This window comes from Vicugna pacos, chromosome 3, assembly GCF_048564905.1.
Source record: "Vicugna pacos chromosome 3, VicPac4, whole genome shotgun sequence".
In the NCBI taxonomy this organism is placed as follows: domain Eukaryota; kingdom Metazoa; phylum Chordata; class Mammalia; order Artiodactyla; family Camelidae; genus Vicugna; species Vicugna pacos.
The window spans coordinates 51,417,788-51,444,674 of NC_132989.1; the positions used below are offsets into that span (position 1 = coordinate 51,417,788).

Genomic DNA, 26,887 nt, shown 5'->3' on the forward strand with positions numbered 1-26,887 from the left:
CAAAAAAAAAAAATTAAAAATAAATTGTGGCTTTCATTTTCCATTACCACAGGCTCACTTGCTTACATTAAATAGCCAGGTTTCTGAAATATACTAACAAGATAATAGCTAGTAAAATAAAACAAAAACGGAAATCAGCCAAGGGTAAAGACAAAATGCCTGATGTCCTAACAGACAATTTGCAGGGGAATTCTGAAAAGTGAAGAGTTGGTGTTGAATCTTGCCATGTTAAATGACTGCACAGAAATTATATTGACACAATGTTGATGCAGTTTCCATTAGGAACCAATTTCCACTTAAGTGGTGAAATCCAGCTCTAGCTTGATTGTTATGGTGAGAAGGATTATGCTGTCAAGTCAAATGGATCCATGTGAAAGTGGTATTTTTGTTTAGACAAATACTGAATATTATTTGAGTGCAAAAGAGCAGCACAACAATCAAGGTCTAGTATACAGTAAGTTTTAAAGAAACGTATTCTTTTTCTTCCTTAAAATGCAGTTTGCAATGGCTGGTGAAATCTATTCTAGAAAATACTATCCAACAAAAATTTCTCATTGACTTAAAAAATTTCATTTTGATTGTTTTGAATACCTGAAAGACATTTATTTTCTATATTGGCTTGTGTTCTTGTTAATATCATTTGTCTTTCTCTTCCAGTATTATTGTAAGATAGCATCCTCACTACCTTTAATTTGGTATGATTCTTTTGCTATTTGAAAATAACTTTCTAAAATGAGTATGGCTGATGGACAGATCTGTGTCCTTACATTGTTTCAACAGACTTGATTTGCCTCCCTGGCTTGCGACTTCCTATGGTAATTCCTGGCTCTAGCTCTGGCCTTAGAGGAGACACTCAAATATCTGCTTTATTTGGATCAGATTGAATGAGCATCTTGCCCTAGAGACGTTTGAAAGCTGTTTATGTTAGGTTTATAAACCATAATTATTTTGAATCGTAGAATCCACAGATGAGCTGTAGTAATGTATTAAAGTTGAGTTTTTCATTGGCAAAGTAGGTGACTTGGTCGGGCTTCTGGAATGTAGTTTAACGGTGGATTTGCTCTTTGAATTCTAGTTGATAAAATCCATTACTGTCAATCTGAAGTTTATAGACACAGGAGATGCAAACTCAGAGCTCCTTAAAAACAAGACATTCTCATTAAAAGTCAGGGTTGTGACAATATGTAGGGGGAGAAGATCACATTAATAAGCATGAGCCTTTGTGAGGTGGGGTGGTCTCTATTAGCAAGATGGCAAGGAAAAAAAAATTCAGGAAGATATCGAGTCTCCAGCTTGGGATGAGGTCCCTGTATACACTCTCGGCACTCATCTGGCCTCTCAGAGGCCCTGGCACACATACATAAGGAGCTATGTTTGTGCTTTTAAATCAGCAGTATGATCTTGGCTTTGGCAGCAGTAGAGCAGTGCAGACAGGAGCCTTGGTCTGATAAATACACCTTGGCAGGCATGCCTGTAGCATCAGTGTTGACATTCAGTGCGCTGGTTTCCGTCCATCTCTGTGATCAAGGGTAATGGCACAGCACAGGGCAGTTGAACATTTCACCATCTCTTACCCCTCTTTTTTTTCTTCTTCCCAGTATCTTAAGGTTATATTCTGAGAAATAGCACTGGTTGGGGGCTGGGAAACGACAGAAAGGATATGGAGATTCCAGTTTATTTATTTGGCCTCAATAAGAAATGCTGTCTTACTTTCCTCTGGGAGGGGTTAACCTACCATTATCTAACTCAAAAAAGCCTAAGGAATAGTTACTAGAATTTTAAAAGGATCAAAATGAGCTTTGTAGGCATGAGTAGTTGCAGAAGGATTTTCTGAGGAAGGCTGTATATTATCATGGCAGAAGCAGAGACTTCAGGACCAGGAGGCTTCAACTGTAGGCTCTGCGATTGACTGGCAGCATGACCTTGAGGACATGATTTATTCATAAGTACGAGAATACTAAGACTACTAAGGTCCTTTGCAGTCAAGTATTGTATGCTTCTACCATGGTCCCCAATAAAGGAGTCAAACCTGAGCTAAACTTGGAGTCCTTAGCAGTGTACTTCCTTTAAAATATATTTTGCTTCTTTAAAAAATGAGGAATAGCATATGCATACCTTACTGTAGCTACTGGGCTTTATATCAACTTATGCTTGATAGTTTTATATCTAAAGGACAACATATATCAAGGGGATGATCCTCTCTGTAGTTCTTGGCATATTTACATCATCACACCAATGCATTTTCAGCTACTTATGCCAATGCTGTAGTGGTAGTCAAGGCTTTAAAGCAGCCTTGGTTGATTTAAGGGAAATGGGGTTTTCTGTGCTTCTTAACGCATTTTTTTTGATACAAAGTGTTATGGGGGAATTGTGGGTAATGGCTACAGCCAGTGATGTAGGAAATACATCTTTCTGCAGGTCACAGAAATCAGTACTTAAGTTGTGTCTGAAGATTATCATATTCTCCAGTGGTAGAGGTAAATTAATGCCCATTTGAGTGGTATTGGTTTGTTATAATACAGAGTAGAAAATTAAGTAGCCTAGGTGAATATTTTAAACTAAAGGATTTAGTGAAGTCTGAATATTTTCTAAACGTTAGTCTGAATTAAGCACTGTTGATGCCAGTAAGTGGCCTGTTTGTGTAGTGTTGTCGTTTCTTCTAAAGCAATTGCTATACTTTGGAAGTATCAAGGTAGTCAAATATAGATGTTTTTAGTTCATTCAGAAGGAGTAATTTATGATCTTACTAAAGAAATACTTACTGTTCTCTGAGTAACAACATGAAGTTTATTTTCTCCCCAACAAATCCCCAAAATCAGAGATTAAAACTTAATGGCCATTCAAGAGTCCAGAAACAATAAATGCTGGAGAGGCTGTGGAGAAAAGGGAACCCTTGTACACTGTTGCTGGGAATGCAGTTTGGTGCAGCCATTATGGAAAACAGTATGGAGATTCCTCAAAACACTAAAAATAGGTTTACCATATATGATCCAGCAATCCCACTCCTGGACATATATCCAGAGGGAACCTTAATTCAAAAAAATACATGCACCCCAGTGTTCACAGCAGCACTATTTACAATAGCCAGGACATGGAAATCACCTAAATGTCCATCAGCGGATGACTGGATAAAGAAGCTGTGGTATATTTATGCAATGGAATACTACTCAGCGATAAAATAATGAAATAATGCCATTTGCAGCAACATGGATGGACCTGGAGATCATCATTCTAAGTAGGCCAGGAAGAGAAAGAAAAATACATGATATCACTCATATGTGGAACTAAAAAAAGAAGAAAGATGAAAATGAACTTATCTACAAAATAGAAAGAGTCAGACATACTACACAAACTTATGGTAACCGAGGGGAAAGGGGAGAAAGGGGATAAATTGGGAATTTGAGATTTGCAAATATTAACTACTATATATAAAATAGATAACACATTTCTTATGCATACCACAGGGAACTATATTCAGTATCTTGTAGTAACCTATAATGAAAAAGACTGTGAAAACAAAAAAGGCCAGTGATCAAAGGGAGAAGGATAATCTTTGAAAAGACTTTTAACATCACAAGAATGTTCACTAAATATTCTCATGATCGTTGATAACAGGGTCCAATACCATTTATTTGGTAACCATGCCACTGGGGAAAAAGACTGTGCATGTTAGAGTGTAAGGAAACATTGGCTTTGAAGTCATTGTAGTCACTACTGTCCAAACAAATACGGCCATGTATTCAGTATGGGGACTTAAAGGAATTAGGTGGTAAATGAATTTGGGTGAGAGACCCCCACCCCAAAAAACAAGAGCAACTCAACTATGAATGTAACAACTTGGACAAATCTCACAAACGTGCTGAACAAAAGAAACCAATCCCATACTGACCTGTGGTGATAAATGTGAGAAAGTGTTTTATTTTGGAGGTGAAGGAGGGTGGGAGAGAGGGCCATGGATTGCCTCAAGGTGGGCATGAGGGAACTTGCAGGGTGATGACAGTGATTTATGTCTTACTTTGTGTGGGGGTTACAGAGGTATAATTCCACTATCAAAACAGATTATCCTGAACATTTACAATCTGTGCATTTTATTGCATGGAAGTGGTACTTCAAAAAAAAAAAAAAACAACTGATCTGAAAAATAGATCTTTCTATACAAAAATATATTAAAACTTTAAATTAAGAAAAGATAGGGACTATAATTTTTAGATTAACCACTTAAGGAACTCTTTGGATCTTATTCCCAGTGAAACAACTTAAACAGGTGATAATTATGTAAAACTTTAATTCGAAGTTTCTAGAAATTGTCCTTAGAGTAACTGCTGCCCTGTCCGTGTTTATACAGTCCACTGTGACATCCTCAAGTACTAATTTGTACCCAGAGGGGTCACAGTACCCACCAGCACTGCAGACAGTAGCAGAGATTCCTGTAATGAAAACAATTATGTGCTTCATAAAAATAGATGACCATTAATTGAAATGTCCTCTTAAAACCCTTTGTTACTGGATTCTTTTAGATAGAGGGTCTTTGTCTGGACTTTGCCAGCACCAGTGTCGTGCTCCTAGCTTCAGCTCCTTTATGTCACCTCTGGGTTTCCAAAAGCTCCTGAAGCTAAGATTATCCTGTAGAAGGAAACTAGACTTTGGTATCAGAAAGAACTAAATTTTAATCTGTGTCTCATCACTGACTGTGTGTTTTGATGGGGAAGATGATCTGTCTAAGCATTATCTGTAAAATGGGAATAATATCTTCCAGGTATAAATGTGGTTATTACTGTATTCCAAGATGAAATTTGATATGTGATATAGAAGTCACTCACTAAAAGACTCTAATTGGAATTAGCATCGTGGGTACTGAAAGCGTGATTGCACAGAGCCAGGAACCATCTACAAAGGCAAATAGGCAGGAAACTTTGCCCACTGCCAGCATTCTAACTGAGCTTACCCTAGTCAGTGATAATGGGGACGTCACTATGGGAAGTTCAAAAACAAAGCCATTCAGGAGACTGTCTTTATAAGAGAAATACATATTTCCCGAATCTGTTATTCTTTCTGCCAGGTCTTAAAAATGACACCAAAGGGAAATGCCTGTTTCCATTTGTCTCTTTTCTGTTGTTGTTTTTGTTGTACAATATGTGTACTATTTCACCATAATTAACAATATAGTATTTAAATTTTAGCTGTGAAATCTGAATATCTATTCCCATAATCTATTCAACTGTAAATACTGTGTTGGAAATCTTTTATGCCAGTATATTCTGGATATTTTTCAGTGCAGTGTAGACAATGCTATAATTTGTCTGGAAAGGAAAAAAGTCACTGTGAGTCATTATTTGCAACTCATACTGCCATTAACAAAGTGGAATGGGCCCCATGATATTTTGAAGTAGTTGAAAAATATTATCTAAAGTCATCTGCATCATTAGAAATGTCTTTATTACCATCTTCTTTGCCTTCATGTTTTTCACTTTTGCTTTTTATTATCTATGTATCTGTCACCTCTCTCTCTTGATGGTACCAGGAATAGCTAGTGAAGGATTTAGACGAGTTAAGGCAGGTAGGAGGATGTGTCAACTTTGGTGGTTAGTTTATTACTATGATTGTCTCAGATCCCAATGAAAATTGTAATCATGAGGGAGCTATGTAAAGGCCTGTGATATTGCTAATGGGCCCTTACAAAATGGATGGAACCAGATATTTTTTCATGAGTGCTAGTAGCTATTTTGGTAACACAGAATCAAAGTGGTTGTGTTTATTTAAAATTTAGTTTTAATCCACAAATTATCTTCATATGAGAAGTACCAGTGTATCCTTGTCCTTTTCAAAGCTGAAGATGGGGGATCTTTAGAGGACCTTTCCTTGAGAGACATTGTAAAGGCAGGTGATAACTTTGGGGATGGAAGGAACAATAAGAAGAAACACACAGAGCTGTGTCTTTCGTGGCTATTTGTGAATGAAATATAAAATGTTAACAGATATGCTCAAAGTTTCACCTTTACTACTCTGCTCTGTGGCTACGGCTGCTCTAGAAGGCTCACCGCTCCCTTTGAAGTCTGTCAACCGAAATGTTCATCGAGCTGCTTGGGAGAAGACATTCATTCCATACTTTGAGGTCTAGAATAACTTATTGTTTTGTATGCAATCACAAGATGGTCATGGATCGCTGAGAAAGTAATGTATATGAATGAATGTTAATGCTTAATTCAGTATCTGTTAAAAATATACAGTATACTCTCCCATGGGATAAGATGATAAAGTCAAGGAAGACAGATTCTTGTCCCACGTAGAGCTCTCATGGGGAATAAATACAGTAAATGTGCATTTACCGTACAATTAAGAAACTGTGATGAGGACAAGACTATAATGAGTTTCTGACCCAGACAGGGAAGACTTCCTGGAAAAAGTAATGAGCAAGACATGTCTAAACCAAATTAGAAAGACGACTAAACCAACTAGGGAAAGAGTAGAGGAGGAAGTCAGTTTCTTGTAAAGAAAAAGCCATGTGTAGAGGCTTAGAGGAAAAAGCTAGACAAAACCAAATCATTTTTTTAATAACTGAGGGAGTTGTAGGAATAAAGGGATTGGGGGAGGGATGGTGCTGGTGACGACTGAAGAGTTAATCAGAGAAGTAGACTATGAAGGGCTTATAAGTCTTATGAAGGATTTCTAGTTTTATTGTACGATCATTGGTGAAGGCTTTTGAAAGATTCAAAGAGGGACTGACATGATAACTTATTTTGCCTTAGGTAAATCAACATGTGTCAGTGATGATGAGCAGAAGTGGAGGTTAGAAGGTGAATGACGGGACCATGGCAATAAGCCAGAATTGTAGTGGATAGGATCTGCACTAAATAATGAATAGGAACAATGGGGAGAAAAAAGGTTTTAGAGGCATATGCTAAATGAAATCATCAAGACTTTACCATTACTTGGATAAAGGCTGTGAACAAGGCAAGACTAGATCCGGGTTTCCGATGGGGACATCTTCATGGAAGGGAATGCTACTCTCTGGAACAGGGAATAGAAAAGATGGTAGGGTTGAGTGGGAGGTATAGATGAAGTATTTGGTTTTGTATCTGATAGATTTAAATTGTTGGACTTACACATAGAAATGTCCAGTGTGCAATTGAGTACAGATATCTAAAGTTCAAGAGGAAGGTATAAGCTAGCAAGCAGATTTAAAAATCACAAGTACAGATGAAGATGGAGGCCATGATAGTAGATGAGATTGCTTTATGTAGAATGTTGAATGGTAATGACTTATCTGAAGTGGTCCAAACTCAGCCAAAGTTCCTCTTTACTAAGATCTCTTACAGCAAGACTTTTATTGGAACCTGAATGGTAGTAGTTCATTAACGTATCTTATTGGCGGAATGAACTACTGTACCAGATTGATTCAGCAGAAGGAATTAATACAAGAGGTGTGTCCCAGTGTAACCAAATTCATTTTCTATCTGATAATTTTTTTATCATAATACATAAATATCAAAGAATTTCTGTTTAATTTGTGTTCTGAGTCATATCTATGACCATGTGAGTTTTTAGGTTTTATATAGGAACTAGAGTTTATGATTTTCTTTGCATTTTCTTAAAACATCAGGTAAACACACATACTGCTGGCATTTAGTGAATGTTTTACTGTCTCAGAGGAGGAAAAAAGGCAACTGTTAGATTGCAACTCAACTTTAACTACAGCTGAATCTTTTGCAGAGAATGTAAGTATTCCATTGTATAAGGGGAAGGTTTTAGTAGTACAGCTGAATGTAGTTAGAGTTTGGACGTGTAAGGAAAGAAGTATTAATGATGTCAGTAACTGATACCAAGTTATCCAGCTGAATGAGCTTATTTGTTCAGCAGACTATCTTGTTAGTTTTCCATGGTTCTATTCTTTTGTTCCTGTCTTGTCTTTATAAGGATACCAGTAATATTGGATTAGGGACCATCCTAATGACCTCATTGTAACTTGATTACATCTTTTCAAATAAAATGACATCCTCAGGTATTGGAAGTTAGGACTTCAATGTATCTTTTTTGGGGAACACAGTGCAGCCCCTATCAATGGTTTTTCACCAAAGGACCATTTTTAATGGTGCCGTTCACAGTTTCAGAGAAAAGTAAATAGTTTAACTTCTCATAGTTCAGAAACAGAGAATTCCCTTTTGATAATCATTGGTTATAATATTATTGCAGATATTTTAAACAATTTGAAAGATTGTAAAATATTAGTGCCTTATGGAATTCTGTATTTTTCCTGCTATGGATAACTTGTAATGATACATTCAGTGGGGAAAGGGAAAAGAGTCCGCAGACGTAAAACAACTAGTATTTTTTCACCTCTGCTTTGTAAAAGTGTACTTCTACCACTAATGTGTGCAAGTGTCCATCGGGCTACATTCTCAAAGGCACTGAGTTAAAAAAAAAAAATCTTTCCTTCTCAGAAAATGGATTCTATCTCATTATTGTTTTAGGTGATATTTGATTAATGATTAATAGTGAAGTTGAATATTTGTGATAGTCGATGGGGACAATTTTTCACTCAACTTGTCTTTTAAATTTTTGGTGGTACTTTCTTATAGGTTTTAAAATTAGTTTCTGTAGTAAAGTCTGTCATTTTTTATTGTGTGATTTATCCACAATTTAGAAATCATTTGCCCATATCAGGATAAGCTGAATGTGTACCTTCAGGTAGCAATGATATATGTAGATACAGGACAAATGCCAAACATTTTGGGGAAGATGCTAAATAAAAGAAACTTCTTTATTTTTATTTTTGCATTCATCAGACTGATCTGTTGAATACTGACAGTCCACCAAGTGCTATGACGAACTAGCCATGTTTCTCATATAAAATTCACATTTTGGTGGGGGTAGATACCTAAGCACGTATTTCCTACTAGTATGCACAGAGTCATGTACCAGAAGTAATGAGAGAATTGGAGAGAGAGCTTAGTATTTCTTGGATGGATAAGGGAAGGCTTCAAAGAAAGTCTCTACCTGAGCTGGATGACAATGACTAGTAGAGGTGATTCAGGCAGGAGAGAAAGGAGGGAGATGTTTCAAAAAGAGGCAAATGCACTTGCAAAAATGTGGACACATTTCAACTGAATGTACAATCAAATACAAAATGACCACTATCATTTCTGGCTTGATCATTTTGAAGACCGAGGCTTGAGCCTTCTGCCTATCTAAGTGTATTCTTAACATATAAAAAATAAATCAGTAAGTGAATTCATGTAAGAAATAATGAGAGATGATGTAGGAGAAGAAAAAGCTTTGGTGTGGCTGGGGTGGGGGTCGTGGTGGTAGCGTTGCTGGAAACAGGGGAAGAGATGAAGTTTCTGCCCTGGCACCTGACATTCATTTCATCAAATAATGGCATGTCTGGCCACTTTATTGACACTGTAAAATTAATTAATGCATTAAGGTCATATGCCTGATAATGACAAGCAGTTAGAAATAGTATTTTTCGCTCTTTAAAGTTAATTCCATAATTTTTTTTCATCTGAAAATTACCTAAACATAAATCCAGTGTTAGTATACTTTAAAAAAAAAAGTACTGGCAAGTTTCCCATGCATTTATGCTGAAAAAAAGGAAAAAGGCATATTGCCATCAAAATATCACTTAAGTTATTACGTAGATTGTCACCTGTGAAGGAGATGCTGTGTATCCTTTCCAGGTTTTGTCTGCTTCAGAAATGGCCTGATCTGCTTTCCTGACTTTGTTGCTTTCCAAACTTTGAGGATTTCTGTGACTTCTACCATCTCAAAGCGTCAGGGTGATGTAATATGTTTGGGAATACCATGTCGGTGAGTTGCAGATGATAGTCACAAAATTCGGAGGCCAGATTCTGAAATTATCTGAAGTGTACCTTCTAATGTGGTTTTTCAAGTAAGACTACCGTAATTGATCTTCTTCTTGGCTTCCGTATCTGAAGTTGACAAGTTTGGTGCTGTATTATACTTTATGCAGCTGTAGGAGTAAGGTTGCAAATAGAAATTTCCTATCTGTGCAAAATGCACTACTGAGTAAGACTTCTTAGGATAGTTCATGTCAGGGACTGTGTATAATGAGAAAAAATTTCCTGGCTTAAATCCTACTTAAAAAAATAATATTCACAGATACAAACACAAAGGCACACACATATAGTAAATATAGTAACTTTTGTTGAACTTTTGTCATTATAAGATCCCCCAGTTTCTGAAGCTTCTGAGCTCCCCATAGAGCATTTCTGGTTCTTCAGTAGCTGATGTTAATCAAAATCTCTTTGCATTTTCATGCTCATTATTGGAGGTGTTCCACACTTCGGCATGATTTAAAATTCCATAAAAATGCAATAAATATGGAGCTGACATTAAAATGTTATTAAGATGACAAGTTATGATCAGTGCCTCCTTAGATGGGGTTGGTGATAGAGGTTTCCCATTTATTAATCCTAGCCGAGGTCTTGCATGGCTGCTCATCAATCATTTTCCTTTCATTAAAACGTCTTTTAAGATGTAACAGAGCCAAAAAAAAAAAAAAATCTGTTGTTCCATAACATTTTGCCTAAACGTCCCAGTCTTGGATGGCTGAGAGTGACTCTGTATTTGGCATATGGATTTGCTATGCTCATTCATCTCCCTTTTGCTGTCCAGTTAAACTTCCATGGCATTTTCCCTCATCTTAGGAATTGCCAAACAGTTAAGAGTCATAAACATCCTCATATTCTAAGCTCAGGGCTGTGAGGTATGTTCAGGTGTAGAGTTACGGAAGTCAGTGAGCTCTACGTGAAACATGAGTTGATTCAGTTTTAGCATATGCACATGAGCTTAATTGGTTATTAGCAAATTACTGTATAAAAATCATAGGTATGAACACTCAGCATATCATGGCAATAGAAGTAAATACAGAAAGAAGAGAAGTAGATCCTGTCTCCAGAATTTTCTGCTTTGTTTCTTAGACATTCATTTGTTGGTCATTTGCTTGCACTTAATAGTGTCAGTGGCTTTGAAATATTTAAGAGCAATGTAGAAAAATTAAAAGTTAATAAGATAATTAAAAATTGAGATTGACAATAATGTCTTCTTCCTTTAAGGAAGGTTAAAATACTGCTATTATTTTAGTTTAGTCATGAGACACTTCAATTCAGATGCCAGAATTTGAGTATGAAAATTTGTCTGAAGAGTTTTATGACTACATGCAGCAGGTTACAGGGGTTCAGATGCAGCTTATGTTTATAGGTGGATGGACATAAAGAAGAAAGATACCTTAAACACTGAGAGATGGGCGAAGAGAGTCAAATTAAGTGAAACATATAATTACATATTCTCAACTGAGTAAGACGCTTGGTAATAGTAAAAACGAAACACAGCAGAAAACATCTATGGCACAGTGTATGTGTGTGGATGAAAAACACAATTTTTTAAAAAGAAAAAGCAAAACACATCAAACTTACTTGAATGTATTTTAAGTGGAAGGACTGTTAGATTCTAGTACCAACTGATGTATTTGATATAAAATAGATACTCTACCTCAAAAAACTAAACATAGAATTACCATATTATGCAGAAAATCTACTTCTAGGTGTAGATGGTTTGAATTGAAATTGAAAAGAGGGACTCAAACAGTTACACATACCCCATTGTTTATTGCAGCATTATTCACAATAGCTAAAAGGTATGGTTAAAGAATGTGAACACAAGTAGATTGAAATTAAGCGTAGGTAAAACGTATACCATGTAAACTTTCCATCTGACTTAGAGTAATTATATTGCTGCCAGACACAGGAGATTTTAAGACAGAGAGGGTAACATGCAATTAAAGTTTGACATTTGGTAATGATAAAAGGGACAATTTGTTAGAAGACATAATAATTCCAAATTCATTAATAACAGAACTTCAAAATATATAAATTAAAAACTGATGGAACTAAGGGGGGAAATAATAGAAAGTAACTTATACCTCAAGTTGTTTTTTTAATGTTTATTTTTAAAATTTTTCTTGGGGGGGAAGGTAGTTAGGTTTATTTATTTTTAGAGGAGGTACTGGGAATTAGAACCCAAAACCTCATGCATGCTAAGCATGTGCTCTACCACTTGAACTATACCCTCCCCCTCTCGTTTGTTTTTTAAAAGAACCATGTTAGAACCATGATTGAAAATGCTAATAAAATTTTCCTATGTGGAAGACTAAACCATGGGTCTGTATTTGTCAAATTATTTCTAAGAATTATTTAAAAATTATGTCCATGACCTCAGACTTGGAGAAAAGTCAAACATCATCCCTGTAGGTGCTTTGACTTTGCTGTGGGATCTGCTGTGACGTTTTAAGGATTAGCATTTTGGGAGGCTGTGATGCTGAGCCCATCGGCAGGAAAGTAAGAAGTGAACGTGGAATGAAGATTATCCAGAGTACTCCACAGGCATGTTGTCGCTTGTGGTAGATTTATTTATTTGTTTTATTTCTAAACTCAATTTAGCTCTAACAAAAGTACTTCCAAATGTCTATATTCCGACACCCGATTTTCATGAGAGATCACAGGACAGTAAACATGCTGACAGTGGTTTTTGGGCTTGCTGTGATTCAGAGAAATGATTATCATTGAATTTCAGAGGAAATGAGAAAATAACTTGTAGCATATAAAATATTTTTAGGATATACTGCTGTAATCATGTTATGCACAAACATGTTCTCACTTAAATTTGGGTGATCTGTATATTGTTTATAGCTTGAAAGTATGTGTAGTATTTTTTGCTATAAAGGTTTCTAAATGCTTTTTGAAAATTCTATAAGTACTTTCTACAAAGCTTTTAGTAATCAAGCACTGACTTAAAGGTTAGAAAAGAGACTATAAATCTGTTACTATGCTTCATCTGAGCTTCTCTAAAACCATGGCCTCTGGGCACTTAATTTGTTAGTGTAAATCATGGTAATGATGAAAGGCTCTCTATCCCCTAGTCTCCCTGATTTGAAACAAGTCTGTATTACTGGTACATGCTTTATGTTACTACTGTTGAATAGAACCTGGGCTTGTATTCTGTCAGAATTACATTTCTGGTTACTAATTGTTTTCCTTTTCATGGGAATTTCTGTCAGCTCTTATTTAAATGGAATTTGTGAGAATATCCAGGAAGTGGTGAATTCTAATTGCTATTTCAGTGACACCATTAGTTTTTCTAGATGTGCAAATACTGTACTAGTAGTAGTATTGATAAAGCCGACCCTGCTTTTGAAACCAAATTACAAGAGGAATTTAAGAATCTACAGGACTTTTAAACATTGTAGAAAAGTAGCTTCTTTGCAAGGAGTGTATATGTCCAATGTACAGTGTGTATATTTAAATTCACATTTGATTGTTTAGAGACTGTCTCTGCTTTAGGTGAGCTGTCACACAACGATATGATATAAGTCACTGGTGGAGAGCTTATCCATTCACTTAAGTTGCCAAATTGTTGAGGGATTACAGCAGCAATATCTGGTGAGAGCAGTTATTAAATTCTCCAAAGGCTGTTTTAAATAAGCCAAAACAACTTTTTCCCCCATGGGAAACGTAGAAGTATTAATGGGAAGTAGGACAGATTACTTCTGTGGAGTCTCTCCAGTTCAAGGAAATCAACACCCATTCTTTCCTCCTTTTTGGGAAAGGGAAAAATGTACATTAGTGGTTCTCTTCTCCAAAGTTAAGGAAATGGGGACGGGAAAAAAACTCTTCATAAAACTTGTCCATATATGTAAGATGGGGAGACCCACCTCTGCTCTGCTGCGTGTCTGCTTGGTAATTGGGTTGCATAGGGTAGTTGCTTGTGGTTGTCAGTCTAGCTCAGTGATGATATCAATGTAAGGAAGAAAGCAAACTTTTCTTGGGCAGGCACTCCAATAGATACTGTTCCTCCTTTGCCTCTTGCCCATTCTGATACTAGGGCCTAAGGCCATTTAAGATGGATGGAGAGATGAGAGATAACACAATATACCTTTATAGCACAAATTTAGCCCATATGAGAGATGTACACGTTTTTAAACAGACATGTTAAAAATTTCAAAACTACTTAGAAATACATCTTAATAACATATTCTACTATTTTCATAGCTGAAAGTGCCAGAACTTTGGTAGAATTAGCCCAAGATATCATAAAGGGACCTTTCTATCTAGTGGCAAAGGAGAGTTTGCCAACTTAGTTGGCTGTGTTACATAGGAAAGGAGGATAATTTCAGGCTTGTGTACCAACAAGTTGACATATTACCATTGGATGTGTTGACCTGTGCCATTCTGGCTTAGATGGCCAATGACCTTCCCATTTGTCAGTTCATTCTAGATGTATAATTAAAATCGGTGATTTAATGAATGGAAGGATTTCTGTACTGTAATGAGTTTGTTTCATAGTAATTTTAATTAGATTTTGTTCATATGGATAAAATTTAGATTGGAATAAAGGTTTTTACCATGAAATAAAGAAAATACTGGAATCACAGTAAATTAACTAGGAAAGTACGTGTTAGAAATGTTTTATGCTGATGCTGCCCGTCTCCCTTTTGCAAAGGCAGGGAGACAGTCAGCACTCTGCACAACAGATGCAACTGAGACCATTGCATTTGTTCCAATTATATGAAAACACATTTTTAAAAACTTGAAAATCCTGTACGATACATACTGTCAAGAAGAGGCCACTTGAGAGTGATTGTCTTTACCGACCATGATTAGGGTCAAATATTTGAAAAGAAATATAAAAAAATCTCTTCGTGCTGCAAATTTATGAACTTGAGTTTTTAGGTGCTTTCTTTTCCTTTTGGTTTGATACCATATGTGACATAATCAGAGGAATGTGCCTTAGACCCTGTGTTCTGTTACTGGTCATATTCAGTCTATACGTTGGTGGGGCCAGAGGTAGAGGTTTTGGGGCCACAAAATTGGACAGATTTAGTTGGATTTTCAGTAGATATGATCTGATCAAACTGTAATAAAGGGGTATGGCATGTTACAAAGGATTCTGTAGTAGATTGTATCATTATGACCAATTATTTGTCTTTCCACGTAAGAGTCTTGTTCATCTTTGCTCTTGCTATGCCTTCCTGTAGGTAAAGTAGAGGATGTTTCCCTGCCCTGTTGTCAGGCTAAGGCAGATGACTTGCTTCTCCAGTGGACTGTGAGTGGATTCAGGCAAAAACTTTGAATGTGACTCTGTAGTTGCTTTATTCTCGCTCTCGCTCTCGCTCTCCCCCCCTCTCTTTTTTTCCCCCTCATCAACAAGAGACCAGCATGTGCCCGAGAAGGGCTGCCCTTCTGCCTAATCCTGCAGTTGGGAGAGAGAGCGAGCCCATCAGTGTCCTACTCACTTCAGTCCTGTTGTCAATCTGCAGCTCTGTGAGAGAGGAATGCATTTTGTGGTTGGGAGCCACTAAGACTGTGAGCTTTGTTTCTGCAACCAAAGCTAATAAATGTAGAAGGTGAGACAATAACAGAGTCAGTTCCGGGGAGTCTGTAAATTTGCTTGACAGGGATTAGGTTTCGGGGGAAAATTACGAGCATCTTGAATGAAGAGTGAACGAGCATAGGTGTTCTGACCTTAGGGAAGAGTAAAATGGCAAAGGGATTTAGTTGGCGTGAGAATACAAAGTGAGATGCTAATGCAGTGGCACTTTATTGATTTATTTGTAAACTATTTGTGGAGCACCTTTAATCAATCAAGCATTGTACTGGGGACTGAAAAAGTAAGGTTATAGTGCTCACTTTAAAGAAACTCACAATCTAGAAAACATTTTAGCAAAGAGCAAGTATGCAAAAGGATGACTCAAGCACAGATATGAGAAAAGTGAAACTGTGTTAGGGGCTTGTGGAGCCTTTCCTAAACTAGGTAATACCTGAGCTGAGTGTTGAAAGGTGAATAACAGTTTTATAGGCAGAAAGGAAAGTGGGAAGGTATTACAGGCTTACAGAAGAATAACTGTTGTCTGGAACAAACTATAAGCTGTTCACAAACAGTTTGGCTGGAGCATTCAGTGTTAGCTTAGAATGCTTGGAGTGAAGAGATGAAAATGAACAGTTAGGGGTCAAACCAAGGGGAGCCTTTCATGCCGAACCAAATAACTTGGCATTTACTCTCAGTAATAAAACTTCGTTGGGAAAGATTTTAATCAGGGGAGACAAATGGTCTGATTTTCATTTTAGAATGGTCACTTTGGTAGCTCTTAAAGAGTCAGTTGAAAAGGGTCAAGGTTAGAACCAGGGGGGGTTAATTAGGAAGTCATTCCAATAGTTTTTATAATTATTTATTATAATCGAGTGGAATCAAGTTTTACATATAACTTAAATTCTAAAATGGAAAAAGTACAATTCAAATATAAGAAGTATTACTCTGGAATATTCTTCAGTTTCCTCACATATTGTAGCACAGAGCCCAACAGTAACATTTTTTGACTCTTAACTTTAAGTAGATCACTGTTGAACATCAGATAAATAGTTGCTTTATGCATCTTTAAATCTTTACTCATACCAACGAGATGCTTAAAACCAAGAGAAATGCATTGGAACTGACAGCAACTGAGGGACTATGTGGCTCTCTACTCATGCTCACAGTGGAGTCTTTGTTCACTGGGCAGATTGGAGGTTCTCCCACAATTTTTAAATTCTTCTCTGTTGTCTTCTCTTTGTTGTTCATTTTCTCAAGAGCTCACTGATTTCAGTACATACATGATGAGACCCTTTAAATGTAAGAATGAAACATTTTGATGTAGCCAGAATCTTTTCCAGCATCCAGTATTCTTTGGATCTATTCATAAATCATCTGGTTTTGAATCTTTGAGGTTTGGGAGATGTGTGGAGTTAAAAGCTTTTACTTGCTCCAGCTTTTGTCTTTTTATTGGGAAAAAAATCTTGTCTTCCCGACTCATAAATAGTGTTCAAATAAAGTCTGTCTTTACTCCTCCTGATTTGCTTTTTTCTCTTAATCTGTGTATCGAAGTCCATAGTACTTCCCAGCTTGTGATGTGACTGTTTCATCTCATTTGAGGCATACAATCACTCTTTGTGGTAGGTATGTTGTCAGTGAGAAGGTGGAGGGTCAGAGTGGTTTGTGATGATGGAGTGGGAACCAGGATCTGCATCCAGGGGTTGAATTCATGGCTTTTCAAGTTGTTGCTTCAGAGTCAATTACACCTACACTGTGCCCATGCTAACCCTAGAAGTTTGGCGTCTGAAGGAGTTCAGAGTCATTTAACTAGTTTTAAGGCTTCTATTGGCTTCGATGAACATTTGTGAAAATTACGAAATGGTTCTCCTTGGAGGACAGATGGGTTCCCACACAACTGTGGGTTTCCTAGCATAAAGGTGCGTGTGCACGTGTGTGTTTGTCAAAGACACAACTTCCAGCTTCCTCCCTAGAGATGTAAACATGCCAGAGCGCTGTGCCAGGTGGGTGGAATGCGGGTGAACTTGTACTCCTCACGCCTAGCTGGGTGCTCAGTGTGGGGCACAGTCTCTCTGAGCTGGAGACCTTGCCTGTCAGTGACAGAAACACTCCCAAGTAATTTGAGCCCAGCTTCCAGGCGAGAAGTTTCTATTCCTGATTTTTCTGTTTATCCCAAACATCTACTCCCCTGCCCACCTCCCCACCACATTGCTTCTAAGTTAATCCCCATCTGTCTTAATACATCACCCAAATAAACATAATATTGTTCTTAATTTCTGTGGTATACACCCTTCTTACCGTGTCTAGCAGGCTTTGTGTTTTCTCCCACATGAGCTTTATGCTTTCTAAGGGAGCAGTAGCCAGTTTTGATAATATAATTTAAAATACATTTAAATAGGATATAGCAGTTTCCAAACATGGGAAAATGTGATTTTTGTCATAATACGATCGAATGGAGGACTTGAGAGCTATGCACAGAAATGGTTGTGAACGCTCCTCCTTCTGGTTCATTGAACTCTTCAGCTAATTATGTCCCTTTCACTTTCTATAAACACTTTTCTGTGTGTACCTGTTTCTGTGGGAAAGATCTCTGCTCTTTTCAAAGATGGAATGTCATTCTGTGGGTTTAGAAAACTGTATATTTGAAGGGCAGCCACATTAAAGCGGGGTCACAAATATGTCACAAATGAGCTTGTTTCTCAGATTTGCTTTCTCGTAGGAGGCTGGTAATTGCTCCTAAGCAGCAAGTTACTACTTAAGAGTCTTAAGATCACTCAGGTAGCAGTGGGGAATGAATAGACCCAGGTATGGCAAACAATAATACATGCCCCCAATAGAAAATAATGACTGCCTTTATATTAAAAACCTCTAGCAAAGCTTTTGAACACGTGCTTCTCAACTCTTTTATGGCTCATGGTTAGGCAGGGATTCTATAAGGATACTGCAACTCAGTTTTGCTGAATTTAATTTTGACCTTATTATTTTAAATCAAAGTACCACTGCCTTGATTATAAAAGAAATATAAATCCCAAAGACAAATGCTCAAAAATAACATACATTATGCCTGTTCATCATACAGCAGTCATACCTCTGCAAAGTAGGAGTGCAATTGAATCCTGTCATCTTGGGAAACAAGCTAATACTCTATTTTCTTTTCTTGTAATGAGAACTTCTAAGATCTATTCTCTTAGTAACTTTGAACTGTGCAGTAGTGTATTATTAACATGGTCACCATTGCTGTACATGACATCCCCATGACATTTATTTCGTAGCTGGAAGTTTGTACCTTTTGACCACTTTAACCCACTTTTCCCACCCTCCTCTCCCCACTCCACCTCTGGCAACCACCAATCTATTATCTGTTTCTGTTTTTTGTGTCTATCAGTGTGTTCGGTTTCTTTGGTTTTGTTCTTTTTTTTCCCCCACACAGCCTTTGGATTTTCTTTCTCTGTCTGCCTCATTTCTCTTAGCCTTCAAGATCCATCCAGGTTCACAAATGGCAAGATTTCTTTTTCTTTGATGTCTTTGATGGCTAAATAATACTCTGTTTAATAATATATTTACACCACAGTTTCTTTTTCCATTTGTCTATTGATGGACATGTAGGTTGTTTTCGTATCTTGGCTGTTGTCTGTAACCCTGCCGTCAACATGGGGGTGCAGATATCTCTTCCAGTTAGTGTTTCCCGGGGTTTTTTTTTTGAGGAGGGGTAAGTAACCAGAAATGATATTGCTGCATCATATGGTAGTTTTATTTTAAAAATTTGGGGGGCGTCTCTATACTGTTTTCCATAGTGGCTGCACCAGTTTACATTCCCACCAACAGTGCACAAGTGTTCACTTTTCTGTAAATCCTCACCAACACTTGTTACTTCTTGTCTTTTTGATGAGAGCCATTCTAATAGCTGTGAGGTCAGTGTTCCATTGTGGAATACTAGGCATTTGTTGGTATTTTGATATCAGCTTGTCTCTCTTTGTACATTTAAAGAAATTTGTAAATATATTTTAAAATAGCCAGCTCTAAAGCCATTTTTATACAGAAAAATAATGAAAATGACATTGAAATACTATTCTATAAACCAGAAGAGGTTAAAAAAATGCACCTGCTTCCTAAGTATCTTTTTCTTTTTCTTTTTTTTGACATTTAAAAAATCTTTAACCAGTGTTTCCAGAGTTAAGAATTGGACAGCAGAGTAAGCCTTAAGTGTCTGCTTTTAGTGCTTTCTAGGGTCCTGGGTTGTCCTATGGCAAGACCAAAAGCACAGGTCCTCTGAAAAACCAGCAGCAGTGGGCAGTGTTTCCTTTTGGTCTGTAAAGAGGATGTCAAAATTAGGCAAGATCGGAGTGAACTTGAATTATTAGATGCAAATGAGGAGACTGTAGTTTGAAACATTCGTTTTAGTTAAAAAGTATAAATATTTTTCTGTGTTTTCACAGTAGGCTAATTTGTAAAACATTATGAAGTAGTGAAAAATCTTCAAATTTCGTGGCTTAAACCAATAATACTACACTCACTGACTGCCCTTTGACTTTCCTAGTCCAGGACATAAGGGCCACCTGCATTCTGCTAGTAGATGGGAAACATGAAGGGAGGAGTTCACGACAAGCGTGTTACAGGCCAGGCCTGGAAGCAGTATGTGCTGTTCTGCCTGGTTCCTTCCTGTCAGGCTCCCATGACTGTGTTTATAGCAAAGGAAGTTTGCAAATGTAGCCCATCTCTATGCCCAAGAAACAAAATGGAAGGTCTTTGATGAATAGCTAGCCAGGCTCTGCCATCCGTTACCTTCCTGATTAATGACTAAAATCAGCTAATGAATTTGGTTGCTTCTGATCCACCCAGTTTAATAACTGAGGTTACTCAGCCTCTCTGTGTTCCAGATGTCCATAAAATTAAAATGTTTTCTGTTTAACTTGTCACACTACTAAAAACTGAAAAATCTGAGATTTGTAGGAAAAAAGTTGCAGAAGAAGGCTGATGTAGGGTCTCAGTGTGCACAGGTTATTCAAGAGTTAATTATCCAGAATCTCACCTGATAGTACTCTTCTCACTGATTTTTCTGTTTATATCATTGTGCTTTCATGGTGATTGATCAAACATCATAGTTCGATGTGCTCATGTACGCCTGAAAGGGTAGCATTTTCTTTGATTACATATCTAACTGTAGTGATAGGAGAAAAATAATCCAAGAGAGAAAACAAAAATCTAAAGGATATATGTGTCTTGTTGACATTTCAGATAAAAATTGAAGAAAATTACCTAAAGTATTTAACTTTTTATTTTCCTCTGAATTTAAAGGATTCATGTATAAATTTAATGTCAACCTTCAGTTACTTAGTAAGCAATGACTTCTTTTCTGGGAAGTCAACATCTATTGTATTAATCCTCCAATGAGAAATGTGAAAAGATTCCTCCCACCGAAGACACGCAGCCACTGCCCCTCACAGAAGCACTAGTGTTACCACCCACAAATCTTATCCTCTGATTCCTGAATTTCTCCCTTGATCGGAAAGAGACAAAGTATTCCAATTCATTTTACCCCATCAGAAGAACTCAAAATTCTGTACTTTTGTAAATATAAGTGAAGTCTGATAGTCTACTGTTAGTTCTTAGATCTAAGAGCAGTTAAATCAGATGCTTTTAAATATATTTAAGGTAAATGTGTTTCTACTAGAAAATGACAAACATCTGGGCAGAAAGCTTAAATTCTTACGATTGCAGAATAGTATGTTTTATATGCTAATAATACAAGTAAAAGATAATCTGCCAAATGTGAATTTTTCACTTATAGCAGTTCCCTTAGGAGAGTTCTTAACGAGAACTTAAATGGATACACATACAAAGAATTCAAGCATAGCCCTCCCCCAGCCTCAATATATTTTAGTCAATCTAAGGTACTTTAGAATATAAGACAATAATAAAAAGAAGTCAGAGAGGTTAGTGATGGTGGTGGTGGGTGTGGCTCTGGTAGAAAAATCTTTTGATCATTTGACTATTAAAAATTCATTTGGTTTAAAGAGAATGAAATATTTAAAACGTCAGTGAATTTTAGATCTTCAAAAGCTAAACCACTGTAGGCAGTTATCAGAAGATGATCATTTAAAAGTGATATCATTTTGAAAGTAGGACGTACTGTTCACATTACTATCTTACATGGATTATTTCTGTACAACATGTGGGCTATTGTTGCTTATGCTCTATGTCAAAACACTGACACAAAGACTCAGTTTCAGAAATGCAGATTTATAATCACATTTAACTCAGCTCATGAGGCACTGATTTTTCATTTCTTGGTAAGTAGTCCTCACACACTGCCACTTGTAGTACGAAGTAGTTTGAATTCCATTTAACTGGATATTTAGATTTGGCTGGTAGATTTTAAATTTATCTAACTTGGTGGTTATACTACTTTAACCCTGATTGGCAGTTTCCATTACAATTGCAGCTTATTTAAATGATATGGAATATTGTGGAATATATATTATGGAAGAAAAGATGGAGAAAAAGTGGTTTGGAAATTCAGTTGGTCTTTATTCTGAAAAGCATTCTTTCCTTCTTCATTAACAAATCAACAAGAAAGATGAACGTGACAAAAATCATGTTGTAATTCAGGAGGAACGTTTATTAAAACTTAAACAATTTAACACACAGTGCAAAGTATATATAGACAACTTTGTTATAGATATGTACACTATTTTTGAATAGACTCGATTAAATACCTGAACGATAGTAATGTTTTAATTAGTTTTACTATTATCTTGCCTGGTGGATTTCACAGGAATTTGGTTTTAATTGTGGAAGAATAATGGAGACGCCTAGAGAAAAGTTACCCTTCCCAGAAAATTGATAATAGGGTCAGAGATAGCACTCATATTACTCTCTTTATTTTAGTTTGTTTTAGAGGTGCTTGTACTAATGCTAACAGACAGGTAAACATTTTGTACATTCAGCATTATAGTCATACTTTTTTTGAATTCCCAGGAGGTTTTTTTGTTTGCTTTCCTCAGGTTCATACAGCTGTAATTTTGGGGATACTTGATTCATTAAGAAGGTGGAGAATAGTTTGGGTTGATGTCTCTTCTGTCTGTCGCCTGCTTTGATATCAGCCACTGTGCCAGCTTAGACCCTGAACTTCTCACACCCAAATTACAGAAGAGTGTATGTACCGCTTCCCTGACCTTCTTTCTATTGTAAACACTGTGAAGTCTGAATTAGCTGACTTTAAAATGCTTATCTGATGGTTACAGACTCCTTGAACGATCTTTTAGTGACTCCTATGGATAAAGCTTCCCTTTAAAAATTAAAATTTTTTGTTTAATAAATTTAAAATGTAGTATCCTTTTCAGGGCTTCCATGATGATGCTTCTCACACTTCGTGTCCTGAGTCTGATCACCTTACTCTCTGCACTCCTGTCACACCTGCCTAACCTCTTTGAATTTATGAAGTTGTTCTGGGGCTTTATATAACTATTATTCTTTGTGACTAGAACCCCCTTCTTTATCTGGAGAGCTCCTGCATATACTTAAAAGCCCAACTCTAGAGACAGATTGATTCCGCCTACCCCAGGCCTCCTCTGGATCCTGTTAACAGTAATAACGGCACTGCTTCTGTTTCCTGTTCACATGCTGGTCACTGACACCAGTATAATTTACTTCAGGACATGGACATTGGAATTGAGGATGCATTATTTGTCTTTATTATCATCAATCCACAGCTTTCCAACTCAATAAGTAGTAGGCGCTTATAAATATTTGATGAATCAATCAGTATAGCTTGTACAATTACCAGATTTTGGTCTGTTCAGCAGACAACCTGCCTTTATTCAAAATTATTCCATATCAGAACAAGCCAGGTTAGATTTGAGCCTGACTAATAGGTGACCTGACTTGAACCTACTGTTTTATATCAGATACCTGAGTGGGCAGATAAGAGTCTGGAAACAGTCCTCATGAATATTCATGAAGGACCTGTGGCGTCAAAATGCAGAGGAGAAAAATAACAATAAAAATCGAGTAAGCTGAGAATCAATAATGTACACTTTGTATTATTAAAGCTGTTTTTATGATTTTGAGCTTCTGTTCAAATCTAATTTCATGTTTTCTGAGAAAAATACTTAACCATAATAACAGCTGGCTTCATTACATTAAGTGCGAATACTATTTGTTTGTATGTCAACTTGGCATTAGTATCTGCACTAGGTAGAGGAATTTTGAATTATATTTGAAGAAATCCATTAAAATCAATAACGTCAATATATTGGCATTTGTGGTGAGACTTATAGAGTGGTGGGACTCACCTGATCTGTGAGGTTAGGTTTAAAACCCCTGTACAGAAAAGTGTTCTGTTTTGTGAATCAGATTATCCTCCTTGGGGTATTGTTTTAAAGTCAAAGCTTGAGTTCCACATTCACATCTTGTTAATGATGTTTTTAGTTTAAGCTTGTTTCTTAAATAATGCTTTCAGTATTTCTACTAGACTCTTCAGTGCCCTTTGTGCTGGAGATTAAGTTAATCATCAGATTTCCTGGAGACTACTTCTGCTTTGACTGTAACCCTTCCCCCCACATAATGAGAACAGGATCCTTATGATGATTATTCTGGTTCTCTTTTGCATGAAGCTGTTTTGTAGGTTCTTTGAAGACCTTTCCTCTAGAGACTTCCGTATCATACTTTTTCTTTTTATAATTAATGATACCTTTGGATAGCCTCTTACATGTCCTTCTTAGTTCCCATTCCTCCATTCTTTTACAGGAGTACCTAGATCTGGAAGGAATATATCCTGGGTGGAGGCTTTTCATCTCTCAGTTTCATTGAGATGTAATTGACATATAGCACTGTATAAATTTAAGGTGTACAATATAATGATTTCATTTACATAACATTGTGAAATGATTACCACAGTAAGTCTAATGAACATCCATTATCTCATGTGGATAAAAAATTCAAGAAATAGAAAAAAAGTATTTTCTCTTGTGTTGAATTCTTAGGATTTACTCTCTTAACAACATGCATACACTACATAGAGCAGTGCTAATTATACTTACCGTGTTGGACGTTACATCCTTATTACTTACATCTTACAAGCTTCTACTTCTTAACTACCTTCATCAAGTTCCCCCTCCTCCCACCTCTCGTCACCACAAACCTGATCTCTTCTCTAATGAGTTCGTTTGCTTTTAAAGTTTAATTGACCTACAACACTATATTGTTTCTTGGTATACAACTTAGTGATTTGAATTTGTATATTAAAAATAATCACCACCATTAACTCTAGTTATCTTATGTCACCATACAAAAATAATACATAATTATTAACTGTATTCCCCACATTGCACATTTCACACCTGTGACTCATTTTACAATTGGAAGTTTGCACCTCTTAATCTTCCTCATCTATTTCTCTCCTCACTCTCTGCCCTCTGGCAACCACTTGTATGTTCTCTGTATCTATGATTCTGTTTCTGCTTTGTTATGTTTGTTGACTTGTTTTGATTTTTAGATTCTACGTATAAGTGAAACCATGCAGTATTTGTCTTTCTCTGACTAATTTCACTTAGCGTACTACTCTCTGGGTCCATCAGTGTTGTCACAAATGGCAAGATTTCATTCTGTTTTGTTGCTAAGTAATAATCTGTGTGTCTGTGTGTGTGTGTGTTCTTTATCCATTCATCTGTTGATGGACAGTTAGGTTATTTCCATATCTTGTCTATTATAAATAATGCTGCAGTGAACATAGGGGTGCATATATCTTTTTGAATTAGTTTTTTCCCTTCTTCTTCTTTGGATAAATATGCAGGAGTGGAATTTCTGGATCGTATGGTGGTTCTGTTTTTAACAATTCTGTTCTCAGAATTTTCTGAGAAACCTTCATACTATTTTCCATAGTGGCTGCACCAATTTACATTCCTACCAGCAGTGCCTGAGGGTTCCCCTTTCTCCACAACCTGGCCAGCACTGGTTATTTGTTTTTTGATAATAGTGATTCTGACAGATGTGAGGTGATACCTCATTGTGGTTTTGATTTGCATTTCCTTGATGATAAGTGATGATGAACATCTTTTCATGTGGCTGTTGGCCACATGTCTTCTTTGGAAAACTGTCTGTTTGGATCCTCTGACCATTTTTTAAATTAAGATATTTGCTTGATGTTGAGTTGTATGGGTTCTATGTACATTTTTAATATTAACTCCTGTTGGATGTATCATCTGCAAGTATCTTCTCCCATTCAGTATGTTGCCTTTTTGTTTTGTTGACCGATTCCTTTGCTGTGAAAAAGCTTTTTAGTTTTATGTAGTCTCATTTGTCTATTTTTGCTTTCGTTTCCCTTGCTTGAGAGAATATATCCAATAAAAATATTGCTCGGACTGATGTCAAAGAGTGTACTGCCTAAGTTTTCTTATAGAAGTTTTACTGTTTCAGGTCTGATATTTAAGTCTTTAATCCATTTTAAGTTTATTTTTGTATATGGTGTGAGAAAGTAGGCCAGTTTGATTAGCTGCATAACTGTCCAGTTTTCCCAGCATCATTTATTGAAAAGGCTCCTTTTTTTTCCCCATTGTATATTCTTGCCTCCTTTGTCATAGATTGACACTGTAAATGTAGGTTCACTTCTGCTCTCTCTGTTCTGTTCCATTGACCTATGCATCTGTTTTTGTGCCAGTACCACACTGTTTCAATTACTGTAGCTTTGTAGTATAGTTGGAAATCAGGAAATGTGATACAACAGCTTTGTTTGTCTTTAAGATTGTTTTGGTGATTTGGATTATTTTATGTTTTCCTACAATGTTTAGAATTGTTTATTCTAGATCTGTGAAAATGCCATTGGTATTTTTATAGGGATTGTATTGAATCTGTAGATTGTCTTGGATTGTATGGTCATTTTAACAGTCTTCTTCCAATCTGTGAACATGATGTATCTTTCCATGTGTTGGTATTGTTTTCAATTTGTTTGCTCAGTGTCATAGTTTTCAGAGTACAGGTCTTTTACCTGTTTAGTTAGATTTAATTCCCAGATATTTGATTCTTTTTGATGCAATTGTAGGTGGGATTATTTTCTTAATTTCTCTTTCTGATAGTTTGTTGATAGTGTATAGAAACACAACAGGTTTCTGCATATTAATTTTGTATCCTGCAACTTTACTGAATTCGTTGATGAGTTCTGGTATTTTTTTTGGTGGCATCTTTACCATTTTCTATGGTTAGTATCATGTCATCTGCAAACAGTGACAGTTTTACTTCTTCCCTTCCAGTTTGTGATTCCTTTGATTTTTCTTGTCTGATTGCTGTGTTGACTTTCAATACTATGTTGAATAAAAATATTAGGAGTGGGTATCTTTGTCTTGTTCCTGATCTTAGAGAAAATGCTTTCAGTTTTCATCACTGAGTATATGAGCTTAGCTGTGGGCTTCTCATATGTGGCTTTATTATGTTGAGATATATTCCCTCTATAGTAAGTTTGAGAGTTTTTATCATGAGTGGATGTTGCATTTTGGTCAGATGCATTTTCTGT

At 36.5% G+C, this 26,887-nt stretch overlaps 1 protein-coding gene across 8 annotated transcripts in view; it reads left to right on the plus strand.

Moving 5' to 3' along the window:
- Positions 1 to 26,887, plus strand: part of SLCO4C1 (solute carrier organic anion transporter family member 4C1) — a 294,796-nt gene that overhangs the window by 113,379 nt on the left and 154,530 nt on the right. The window contains exon 16 of one of the 8 annotated variants that reach the window (XM_072958347.1): positions 22,386 to 22,461. The exons of the other annotated variants lie outside the window; for them this stretch is intronic. The gene's annotated coding sequence lies outside the window, so the exon portion shown is untranslated. Of the gene's footprint in view, positions 1 to 22,385; positions 22,462 to 26,887 lie in introns of those variants that run through there. 8 annotated transcript variants of the gene reach the window in all.